Below are 12,477 nucleotides of genomic sequence, written 5' to 3'. Positions count from 1 at the left end.
CTGGGTGTGTACCCAAAGGAAATAAGGCCATTTTATAAAAAAGCCACTTCCACTTGAATGTTTATTGTAGCACAATTCACAATCACAAAGATGTGGAATCAACCAAGTGCCCATCGATTCATGAGTGGATTAATAAAATGTGGTATATGTATACCATGGAGTACTACTCAGCCACAAAACAAAATGAATTAATACCTTTTAGAACAATCTGGATGGAACTGGAGACCATTCTTCTAAGTGAAGTATTATAAGAATGGAAAAACAAACACCACATGTACTCATTATTAAATTGGAACTAACTGAATAGCACTCATGTGCACAGATGGAGTAAAACTCAATGGAAATCAAGCAGGTGGGATGGGGTTGGAGGGGATGGGTGAAATCACACCTAACAGGTATAATGTACACAGTACTGGGTGGTGGGCACACTTATAACTTTGTCTCAAGCAGTACAAAAGCAATCTATGTAACCAAAACATTTGTACCCCTGTAATATTCTGAATTAAAAAAAAATTAAAATTACTATCTAATCTGTTTCATGTTAACATAAATAACATACTTTTATGAAAATGATTGCATTTTCCAAAACAAAAAGTTATTGAGAATAGTAGCATTGTTTTTTTATTTTTGTAAATCTCTTTCATGTCTGCTTAACAGAAGACAGTTGGATTGTCATGTCTGCTTCTATATTCAATCTGTTTCTGTATATTTATTTGGTTAAAGCAAATGTAGACAATTTGGCTTTACACAGTTATGTAATTTAGAAAAGAAAAGAGTATTTTAATTGCCTTTTCAAATAATTGTGGACATTGTTCTTAGATACTGTACCAAAACTCAACAAGTGGTAGTTTCTTAAAGGCTAGTTGCAATGTGGAACTTGAAACCACATCAACAAACATTTTGTACACCGTTACAGTATAAATCCACTAGTCTGTCTTGTACTTTGAATGGATCTTTTTCCCACGTATGGACATCAAACATCGGTTATTTCAAAAATTTTGGTTCACTGAATTATTCAAAACCTCCAAATGTTGACACATTCTATTGTACAATATTAAAAAATCACAATCATTGATATAACCACTGTGATATCATTTGAAAATTTTGTAAGTACTAGGAAGCTGTCAAGCTAGTTGTGGCAGATGGATATTTTCCTACATGTATTCTAATTTTTGCTTGAAGACACAAAGTTATCATTATAACAAATACTGTCAGTTTTTTCCTCAAAATGACAAGCACACTGTTCCTTTTTGAGAGCATGTTTGCCAGATATCCAAGTCTGAAGAACCTTAGGTTGTCTGCTAGCTGGTCTTTCAAGTAAAAATGGTGCTTCATGAAAAAGGTGACTAGTTCAGCTTGCAACTCATACAACCGCACATGTAGTTTTCCACAAGACAACCAACAAACTTCGGTGGATCTTCCACTTCATCACATAAAATATTACAAAGATACACACTCAAGAATTGAGATTTTAAAAATTTAACAATTTTTACTATTGAAATTTTAAGTCATTCTTAAGTGAAATAGCCTTTTTAAACTTAAAAAATTTAGTGAAAGTGTATGGCAGGGAAGAATACAATGTCTACTACTAGCACAGTTTGGTGCCATGCCTTGATTTATAATCAGGCACCAGAAGTTTTATCCATCCTTGCTTTTGCATCATTCACACAGTAAAAATGGCAAGTAACAGCTGAGTATTATCATGAAATTATTTTGACCTCAAAGACCTCCTGAAAAGTTTTTGGGAAATCTCTAAGGACCCACCACACTTTGAGAGTGGCTGCATTATTGTATGAGGGAGTCCTGACAGGTTACACGTTTATGGTCTTATATTATTTAGCTTGACTTAGTGTTAAGCATAATACTCAAAAGTGTTGCTGGAAGGTGATCCACATCAAAATCATCTGCAACAGAATCCTTGTGGTTGGGACCAGGGAATCTGACTTTTTTTTACAAAGGCCTCAGAGTGATATTTGGGAACCACTGGTTTAACAAACACATTGACTATCACACTAGAAAAAAATTTTTTTTGCTTGGAGCTCGGTGTTTTATTACAAAAATAAAATAAAAACTTCGAAAACAAATGATCCTTTCCAATTTAATGAAAAATTTGTTATTTTTATTGTTTTCTGTGGGTGAGTTATATGCAACTTGGAACATCGTTCTCGTGGCTCCCAAGGTGAAAAGACTTGAGTTACGCATGCTTCACGAGGCCCTGGGCTCAAAACTAGTGTGAGTTAAATATAACTCACATGGCAGTTAATGTGTTAGAGTATTATTTTGCTGTTATAAAACTACTTTGCTTTTCTAAAGCCAAAACCATGGCATAGTCCTACTGCTTGTACAAAAAAATGATTTTAGGCAAATACTTCTTAATTTAATAATTGTATGCTTAAAGTCTAACCTTATTTTATCAAAATCCCAAATGCCATCAATTGTGTATTTCATGAACAAAGAAAAAAATGCAGCTAATTTAAACTACAATACTCCTTTCATGGATTGTAATATGCATCGCAACTCAGAGATAACATTTTGTAAAAAATGTGAAAAAAATCAGAATTGGTAAAAATAGGGTAATATTTGCTTAAAATTTAGGGAGTGTGCTACATATACCTGTACTAGTGACATAAATGAATGTTTCTGAAACTTTAACGGGCATATGAATCCAGCTGGGAATCTTTAGTAAGCCTGGAATGGGTTTTGAGATTTTAAATGTTTTACAAATTTCTCAGCTGATATTGTTGATTTACACCTTTAAAGCAAGGAGATAAGATAACCTTTAAAAACAAATCTAGGGGAAAAAAAAGTGAATCAAATAAAAATAAATAATATGTAATTAAGTGAATAAAATTAAGTAAATTAATAGTACTGGTGTTACATGAATATTTTAAAACCTATGATAGTAATATAAGAATAAAGTCTGAAGTTGGGGAAAGACTATAATAACTGATGGTTGTGCCATAGTTTTAGTCCTTTTAGAAAAATAACACTTTTCCATCTGAGCTTCAAGTCACTGCCAGTTTTCAGGTAGGGATTTTTCTCCTTCTACCTACTCTATTCTAACTGTGACTCAGAACCTAGTATCTCCTAATTGTGTAATATTACCTAGATGATGCTTCAGTTGTTCCAACAATATTCTTGCAAAGATGTGTCCAGCCTAGTTGAATACTCTCAGGCACAATTATTTTCCATTTTGGGCAGTATGACAGGCCAAAAATTCTTCTTGCTTTAAACTAAAACCTGGCTTTCTGTAACTTCTTGACGAAAGATTGTCATTCCAGCTCTCGGTAACAGCAGAACAAGTTCAAACCTTCCTATAAGTCAACTTCTCAGCCATATGATGGCTGTTCTGAGGTCTCCTTAGCTTTATCATCTCCATGTTAAATAGCTCCAGCACCAACTTCATTTGCTTCTTCCATGATACGCTTCTGAATCTCCTTTACTGTCTGAGACACTCTACCCTGAACCTACTCCTGTTAATCTCTTACAGTGTGATATCCAAACCACATGTCATCCTCCGTCAGAGTGTGCCCTCACCTCTCTTGACCTAGGTGTAATGCCTGAGGTGGTGACTGCGTTTTGCCAGCACGTCACTCTGCTAACTCACCACTCACTGCAGAGCAAAGCCCCTCAACCCTCTCTGTGCTTGCGGTTGTTAAGTCGGATCTTCTCCCTATATTTATGCAACTGTGTTAGGAACCAAGCGTAAAACTATTTATTTATTTATTTATTTATTTATTTGAGACAGAGTCTCACTCTGTTGCCCAGGCTAGAGTGCTGTGGCATCAGCCTACCTCACAGCAACCTCAAACTCCTGGGCTCAAGCAATCCTCCTGCCTCAGCCTCCCGAGTAGCTGGGACTACGGGCATCTAATTTTTTCTATATGTTTTTAGTTGTCCAGCTAATTTCTTTCTATTTTTAGTAGAGACGGGGTCTTGCTCTTGCTCAGGCTGGTCTTGAACTCCTGAGCTCAAATGATCTTCCTGCCTCGGCTTCCCAGAGTGCTAGGATTACAGGTGTGAGCAACCGTGTCCGGCCAAAACCATTCATTCTTGACTGATAAATTTTACCCTCTTAGATCTGACCTGACTCTTGTGGCGTGACTCATGCTCCCTCCTGAACTCAACCCTCAGAAATTCCCTTAATTAGCTCATTCTCTGTTCCAACAGCATGACCTGCCTGCAACCTTGCATAGCTGTGCCCCTTTAGCCACCTCCTCTGTTCCTGTCCTTAGGGGCCTTCTAATTGAGATGGCCACCCCCGCCCCCTCAATCTCCATCATTACTTTCTGCGTGCCTCTCTGTTGCTTTCAGTGTACCATGACACTACTCTTGACTTTCACCCCTCTCCTGGGAATGTCACAGCCACTGTTTCTTATCAGCAGCTATGTGGTCATGACTCAATTACACTTTGGCTTTTTAATTCTTAATTCATCCAGAATTACCTCTCATAAACACAAATCTTAGAGGGAAAGGGTTTTTATTACCACACTGGGCGTAGGTTTGAACCGATTCCTCCTTATTCTCTCAGCATTGCTTGTGAGTGAAGGCACAGCTGCTTGGATTCAGGGGCACAGACTCTGCTCAGGGTACAGCAAAGTTGGCCTGTGTGTGAAGACTGAATCTTGACCCTATCAACCTCATGTTCTGGGCCAACTAAGTACTGTTCATTGACCTTGAGCTTGTATGTCAAAATTCTGCACTGTGGTTTATACACTTTAGTCTAATGAGCAAATTTGGGAAGCCATTCTTCCTTTGGTAAAACCTGCATATTTTGTAATCTGCCTTTAAGAACACTTAAGTAATTGGTTTCAAATTCATCAATTTCAGCTCCTTAGGAGTATTGTAAGAATGAGAATGTGTAAAATATTTTCTTTTTTTTTTTTTGAGACAGAGTCTCACTTTCTTGCCCGGGCTAGAGTGAGTGCCGTGGCATCAGCCTAGCTCACAGCAACCTCAGACTCCTGGGCTTAAGCGATCCTACTGCCTCAGCCTTCCGAGTAGCTGGGACTACAGGCATGAGCCACCATGCCCGGCTAATTTTTTTTTTTTTGTATATATATTTTTAGTTGGCCAGATAATTTCTTTCTATTTTTAGTAGAGACGGGGTCTCACTCTTGCTCAGGCTGGTCTCGAACTCCTGACCTCGAGTGATCCACCCGCCTCAGCCTCCCAGAGCTAGGATTACAGGCGTGAGCCACCGCGCCCGGCCTAGAATGTGTAAAATATTTTCTAATTTCAATTATTGCATTAATGATCAAGCTGAAAGTAACTCTTACCTTTTTGGTTCCCAAGTAAGGGTCAGTGTCCTTCAGGAATAAGGCGTCTTCTTAGGGATGATTCAAATCATAACAAAACAAACAAAAAACCCCAAATGAGCTATAAAGAGCTTAAATAAATGTAGAAACTGTGCTTGTTCTAGTTTATCTGCATTTAAATAGATACACAGTGGATGATGCGGAATGGAATAAATTTGCCACTTGCATTTTTACTCTTGATTAAAATCATTATTGTTTAAATATTTGGTTAATTACAACAATTAAATAACACTTTTCTGAGAACCTTCTGTGTGTACAAAGTACCAATGTCAGCTCCTTAAGGGGGTGTGAAGAAGAATAAAATACAGTTTTTGCCTTACAAGAATGCAAAATTTAGTAAGGGCTAAGAGCAATGCTCAAATAAATTTTTGAACAAGAAGGACTAAGACAAATTTTTAAGAGTCTAAACGAACTGTCAGGGGAACTTAGCAAGACGTTGCTTCTGGTTGGGGGAGCTGTGAGGGGTCAGGAAAGAAAGAAAAGAAGGGTGAGGAATGATCCAGATTATAACTCGGATCCTTAGAGGCAGTTATCAAATTCTTTTGGCAATAGGAGAAAAGTTGTGACTTGTGGGCAAAGACTTCTTTACTCTCTTAAATGCCCTAAATTTCCCTGGAGAAGATGAAAGTAGGGCAGCTGAAAACTTATCTAGGACTAAGGAATCTCAGCTCTAGGAGTTTATAAACTACATGGCTATCTTCACGAGTCATGAGTGTCTGAAAAATTTTCCATATCAAATTTAATTTAAACAAACTTCCCATTTACCACACAACACTTTTATGGGACCAGGGAAATAGGTTGTGAAACCCCATTTAGGCAGGAACATTGGCTTAGTAGTCAGCATTTGGCTTAGTGTTCCAGTTCCCTCCTTCCCTCTCTTTATTTTATGAGTCTAATAATCTCCAGCTATATCTGAAAATTCTCCCAAATTTCTCAGAAAGAAATTAAATGCTTATATATTATATTATGAATCCTAAGTTCAAAGGAATAAAACTTGGAGGCAGAGCTGTAGATTTCTAATACTAGTTCTGTTAAGTAGCTGTTGTGATTCCTTTGGACTTTTGTTTTCTTCTGTAAAATGAGACAGACGGACCATAAAATCTCCGAGATTCCTTTCAGCCCTATGAATCTATGACAGAAAGTCCTCCACTGGAGATGGAGGCCTGAAATCAAAGCGGCACAAGTCTCCAAAAGCTGGAGTCACTCTGAGGATGCTATTGCACTGTCAGACATGGCCCAGTCCAAAGTCCACAGGGCTCGCCATGCTAGACCCGTCTGCAAACCAGTCCATAGCAACCAGACTATGACACGTTCTAAGATGGATAAAATGCTTGGGATAAGTTCTTCCCACAATCATCTCCCAGAAATCCTGACATGGGAAAAAATTTAAATAACCATAAAAATGTCAAATAATAGTTCAAGCAATTACAGAAGACATAGCATAAGCAAGCATGATAATTTGCTAACTGAACAGTACAACAGTGACCTAAATAATCAGAGATGGAATTACGCATTATATTCAGTTTTGTTCTGCAGGTGAATTCTTTTTTGTCTCATAATTGCTTGTATTCTTGTCTTTCCACCCTTTGTAAAAGCTTCTTGAAAGGCAGGTGTCTTCGTTTGCCATCTTGTCTCCGACATTGCCCCTAACACAGGACCATACACTTAGTAGGCCTTCAGTAAGGGCTACTGTGTTGCCTTCCCTCCTTGACTGGTAACCTGATCCGGTGTAATCATAGCTACCTGGAACAAGAGAGCTGGTACTTGTGAGCACTTACCTAGAGATGCTGCAGGTGGAGCAATTTCAGGAGTGTGTCCCTCAGCTCTCTTTATAGTCCCAAATCTGCCAGCCCAGCATTCTAACTTGGCTATATTTGGGGGATCACCATCTACTTGTTAGATGTAAATGCGTCGTAGCCCTGATCTCTCACTCTTGTTAAATTACTTGGATAAATGACCAGCGGAGGCTGCATAATGCCAGGTCAGCTGTGTAGGGATTTTGACGTTGGACACAGATCTTTGAGACTTAGAGAGTCCTAGGGGCTGAGTGGAACTGGGGCAGAGTGTGCTAAGAAGGTCGGTGAAGGGCAGAACCACAGGATGATTTATCACACTAAGGGCAATCGATAGTACGGACAGTAACTATACCTCATTTGCCTAGCATTCACATGGGATGGTGTGCTCCTCGTCTCAGAAATTTCTGAAAAACTTAAGGTTGACCACTTAACACATCCAGTCTTATTTATTTGTTAAAAAAATCCTTTGGAAGGAAATCTTTCCAAAATGTATTGTACATTATCTTTATATATTTAATTTAGTAACTTGAATAGAATTTAACTTTTTTTGATCACTGAGGGATGCTGGGAGAGAATGTAATGGAATCATCAAAGACATTAGGTTTTAGTGGGTTATGCCCTGCATGAATTGTTCCTGCTGTGAATTTCTGTGTCTATTGTTCAGATTTTATATCTTTACCTTCATGGCCAGACTTTTAGAAGTAATTAACTTCTTTCTACAGCTAGTAAGTTTGTCTTCACTAGCCTGATTTTGTGTTATAGATTGGGAACCAGATTACACAGTTAAGATCAGGCTAAAGTAAGAGTAAGTAAGTTCCGAGTGAAGCTCTAGAAGATTTTAATGAAAATGCATGGTCTTTGTGACAACTCTTATGATTGTTTAGGGGATTTTATTTTATTTCTTTCTTTGGCTAAAATGTAAGTGATGTTTGAATACGTAGGAACAACTGTACATGTAGAAGTTAGAGCCATTTACAGCAATACAGTCTGATTGTTTAAGTTGTAGATAATTAATATTTGCTGAACCAAAGATTCTCTGTTCAGTCCTCCAGTGGGTAGAGTCTCATGTAGGTGAAACATTTCCAAAGGACAATTTGAATTAGTCAAAATGAATCTGTGGCCAGAGGAGGAGGAGGTAGAAACAGGACTTCCACACAGCGTTTTCCAGAGTAGATTTGACAGAATGCAGATTCTGAGGGTAATTGAGAAAGAAATGGTCCTGTGGCTGAATGAGTTTAAGAAATGTGACAAACTCTCTTCCCTCCTGTTAGGATTTACCACAAATACAAGCATCTTAGGGAATCTGAGCAGCCTTTCAGTAAGGAAACATGAATAACTTTTTCCAGCACTTGGAATATCCACAAAAGGTGATTTGAGGTTGGAACACCACACAGTTTTTTCTCTGCTCCTAAAAATAAGACAGGAAGGCTCAAGGACATAATTTATGGAGAAATTTTGGCCCAGAAGAAAGTAACAGAGAGCAATCAGGCATAAGCACAGCTGCTTTTACTAGAGGTACAGCCTTTTGTAAGTAGCAGATGCTCAGTAAATGTCTGCTCCGGTGAATAAATGATCAAGATGACTCATGGGGGAATCTGTGTTGAAAAAGGCCTGAAGTGATAAGGTGGGAAAGAATGGAACAAGACTCTCAGTTCCACTTCATACTAATAGTTAAGACTTAAGAACTCACCATATGCCAGGCTTTATCCATATTGGCTCCTTGAAGCTTCATAATCATTCCACGAGATAGGTGCGAATATCATTCCCATTTTACAGTCAAGGAAACAGAGCCCAAATGTTTAAGTAACGTACTCAAGGCCATACAACTAGGAAGCTGCAGAACTTCAAAACCTCTCTGTCTGTGGAGCCTATGCCTATAACCTCTCGCTTTTGGAAGTTTATCATTTTGGAGCGTCTGCTGGGTACAAGACTCTGCTGGGAACAGGGAACAGGATTTGAGAGAGGGTCACTGTCCTAATGGAGTTGACAATAGAGATGGGAAGAGTGTGCATGAACATGAAAAGGATAAATCTCTCTCCCAAGATTGAATTCCCAAGAAGAGTGGGATGTATGGTGGATTAGGCATATGCATAAGGTATTTGAAAGCCATAAAGTGTATTATATATTAATATAAAATATTAGCCAAATTGTTATTAATAATTATTCATGACATTTTGTTTTGAAGGAGAGAAGGATCTAGGCGGGAAGAGTGATTGTGTAGATAATAATGATCTTTTTGCAGTATTTTCTAGTTTATCTGGCAATTTTGTATATTATGTTTAATTTTTCTCTACAAGCCCAAGGGACTTATATTATTCATATTATTGTTATTCCCACTGTCCAAATAGGGAAACTGAAGCCTAATGAGGTAAATGGTTGGCCAAAAAGGCCCCACGGCTAGTAGGCAAAAGAGCCAGAATTGAAATCCAGGGTTTCTGATTCCAAAGCTACCCTTTCCTCTATCCCCTACTGTCTCAGACTTCTATAATGTTGAGGGGAACAGGGAGGAGGTTCTAGGTTTAGGGAACTGAGGGTTTGTGGGTTGGAAACAAGACTCCCCAGGATGTGTTTCAGGAAGATCAACTGGACAAGCCTGGCGGCAGCACAGAATTAAAATGGGGTTGGAGGGTAATGTGGAGGTAAAGGCAGGAGAAGGGGGCTGGGCTTGTTTGTGATGGATTTCCAATGCCCAGAGTAAGGGTATTATTCTGAGATTGCTGGGAAAACTTCTGAGGTTTGTGAGCAGGAAAGTGAACAGATTATAAACACACACACACACACACACACACACACACACACACACACACACAAACACACCACATGCACACGCACACACACAGACATTTGGACATGAATCTAGAACTGGTGACAGGAAATAATGGTGAGGGGAGAACCCAGAACCACTTAGCGTCTATACAACAAAATCTTGGTGTAAACCTTGCTGAGATGATTAAACAGGCTCTGATAACTTGTGAGGGCAGACAGGCACTTATACAGTTAGAATTTATGCCTGGGTGTCCCTATGGATTCACATCTATGTTAAAATTCTTCATAGCACCAGAAGGTGGCTTTCACAGTGGTTGTTCCTTGGTGGCTCTGAGTCCGTCCTGCAGAGTCAAGGAGAAGAGCATCGTGTGGCCTCATAGTTTTTCTGCCACATTCTCCCATTTAGGCACAGCAAGAAAAGAGAACTTCGAAATCCCAGGAGATAAAAAGAGTATGTTTTAGGGTCCATTTAAGACCTAGGCTTATTTTCTGAGGTCCTACCCTGCATTACATAATATATTAAATCCACTCAATATATTTTAATATCTACTTACATTGAATATAAAAAATAATCATGGTGCAAAATGAACAGGGCCTTGATTAAGTATAATAAAAATGAGATTCAAAAGGAAAGAGAAAACTCAAGGGATTCCTTAAAGGCAGGACCCACAGGACTTTGATGACTGCCAAATTTGAGCGGGAAGAGGAGTCAAAGAATCCTGCCTTTCCTCTAGAGCTCATTTCAGCCTGGAATCCAAGGCCACGGCACCAGCCTAGAGGAGAAACTGCAGGGGGAGAAGATGAGTGTAGATTTTAGACATATTAAGGCAAGACGGTATGGCAGTTAGAGATGAGGGCTCAAAGTTTAACAGAGTCAAGGCTAAAGATGTAGGTCTGTGTGTTGGGGAAATCATTTGTATGGAAATGATAGTTGAAACCTTTGAGGAGGTTGAGCTCTCCTGAGAAGGATGTGTGTTGAAGACATGGGAAGAGCAAATCAAAGCAGAAAAAAGAGGACAAAAAATAAAAATAAGTGAAGGTCATTCTGCAAGTAAGCAAATACCCAAGGGAGAAGCAATAAGATCTTCTCGTTGGAGTCAGAAGACGTGAGTGGGTCCACATTTACTTCTGCTGTCGACTGACTGTGATGAAACCCCTCACTTCTCTCAGCAACTCTGGAGTCTTTTCTGCTCAGCTGCAAAATCAGAAAAATCATTCTGTTTCTGTCCAAGTCACTAGGACGGTGTGGGGACCAAATGAGATACTGTCTACGCCAGAGGTCCCCAACCTTTTTGGCACCAGGGACTGGTTTCATGGAAGACAATTCTTCCACGGGCTGGGGAGAGGGGAGTGGTTTCTGGATGATTTAAGTGCATTACATTTATTGTACAGTCAAACCTCTCTATTAATGATAATCTGTATTTGTAGCCGCTCCCCAGCACTAGCATCCCTGCCTCCTCAACTCCACTCGAGATCATCAGGTATTAAATTGTGATAAGGAGCCTGCAACCTAGATCCCTGGCATGTGCAGTCTACAGTAGGGTTTGTGCTCCTATGAGAATCTAATGATCCCGATGATCTGATAGGAGGTGGAGCTCAGGAGGCGATGTGAGCGATAGGGAGCAGCTGCAAACACAGAGGAAGCTTCACTCAATTGCCCACTGCTCACCTCCTGCTGTGCGACCCAGTTCCTAACAGGCCACAGACTATTACCGGTCTGTGGCCTGGGGCTTGGAGACCGCAGTTCTATGCCATCTAGATGTGGCTGTCTCTGCACGCAGTCTGTTTCCAGCCCATGCCAGGCAGAATGTTTTCCTCTCCACCAACCTCTACACAGGCCTCAGCATGTAATCCAGCATCACCAAAAATATAAATGAGCAATACAGACTTTACCGAAGATTTTGTAGGGAAGACATTATATTACATACCTCAGAATAAATTATTCCGTTTCCATCAGAAATATATGTTCCAGAAAGTCTTGTTTTCTTCGCACTGATGCTGGTGGTTATTTCCTTTCTTCCTCTAGGTGTTCCCCACCATGAGAGGTACTTAGTTGTTCCTCTATTATGTGAAACCACAGCACCTGCGTTCCTACTCATCTGGTTACTCAGCAACACGGAGTCCTCACATAAAGAAGAATACTTCCGTCCTTGGAAGCAAATTTGGCAACCACCTATTTTTACTCCCATGGGCCTTTTTGGTGGGGAAGGGGCTCATCTTTTTTTTCCTTTATTTCAATTTTAATGGCTGTATTGAAGTATAATTGATATGGAAAATCCTGTGCATATTTTATGTACACAATTTGATGAATTTGGATGTCTTTATACACCAGTGATACCCTCACTACATCAAGGTAATACTATATCCATCACCTCCAAGAGTGTCCATGTGCTGGGGGTCTCATGATCTTTATTTGACCACTACGCCCTGAGTCCATGGTGCCCACCTACGTGATCATCCCTTCTCTCTCAAACCTGAGAGGAGTTCTGTGACAGGATTTTCTGTAACAAACTCATTTTGTCAACTCTCAAGTGAAGGTCACTTTATTATTAGTGTCAAAAGAGGTCAAGGGAGGTGAAAGTTTCAGGAAAGGATAT

The 12,477-nt window shown here is 39.5% G+C and overlaps 1 protein-coding gene across 1 annotated transcript in view; it reads right to left on the bottom strand.

Annotated features, from left to right (window-relative positions):
* MYH13 (myosin heavy chain 13) overlaps window positions 1-5,324 on the bottom strand; it is a 63,149-nt gene extending 57,825 nt beyond the window's left edge. The window contains exon 1 of the mRNA XM_045525252.1: window positions 5,280-5,324. The gene's annotated coding sequence lies outside the window, so the exon portion shown is untranslated. The remainder of the gene's footprint in view (window positions 1-5,279) is intronic.
* Window positions 5,325-12,477: the final 7,153 nt, after the last annotated feature.

Source organism: Lemur catta, chromosome 15 (genome assembly GCF_020740605.2).
Source record: "Lemur catta isolate mLemCat1 chromosome 15, mLemCat1.pri, whole genome shotgun sequence".
NCBI classification, from domain to species: Eukaryota; Metazoa; Chordata; class Mammalia; order Primates; family Lemuridae; genus Lemur; species Lemur catta.
Note: the sequence above shows the minus strand (reverse complement) of the source record. Positions and strands in the feature narration are given on the sequence as shown.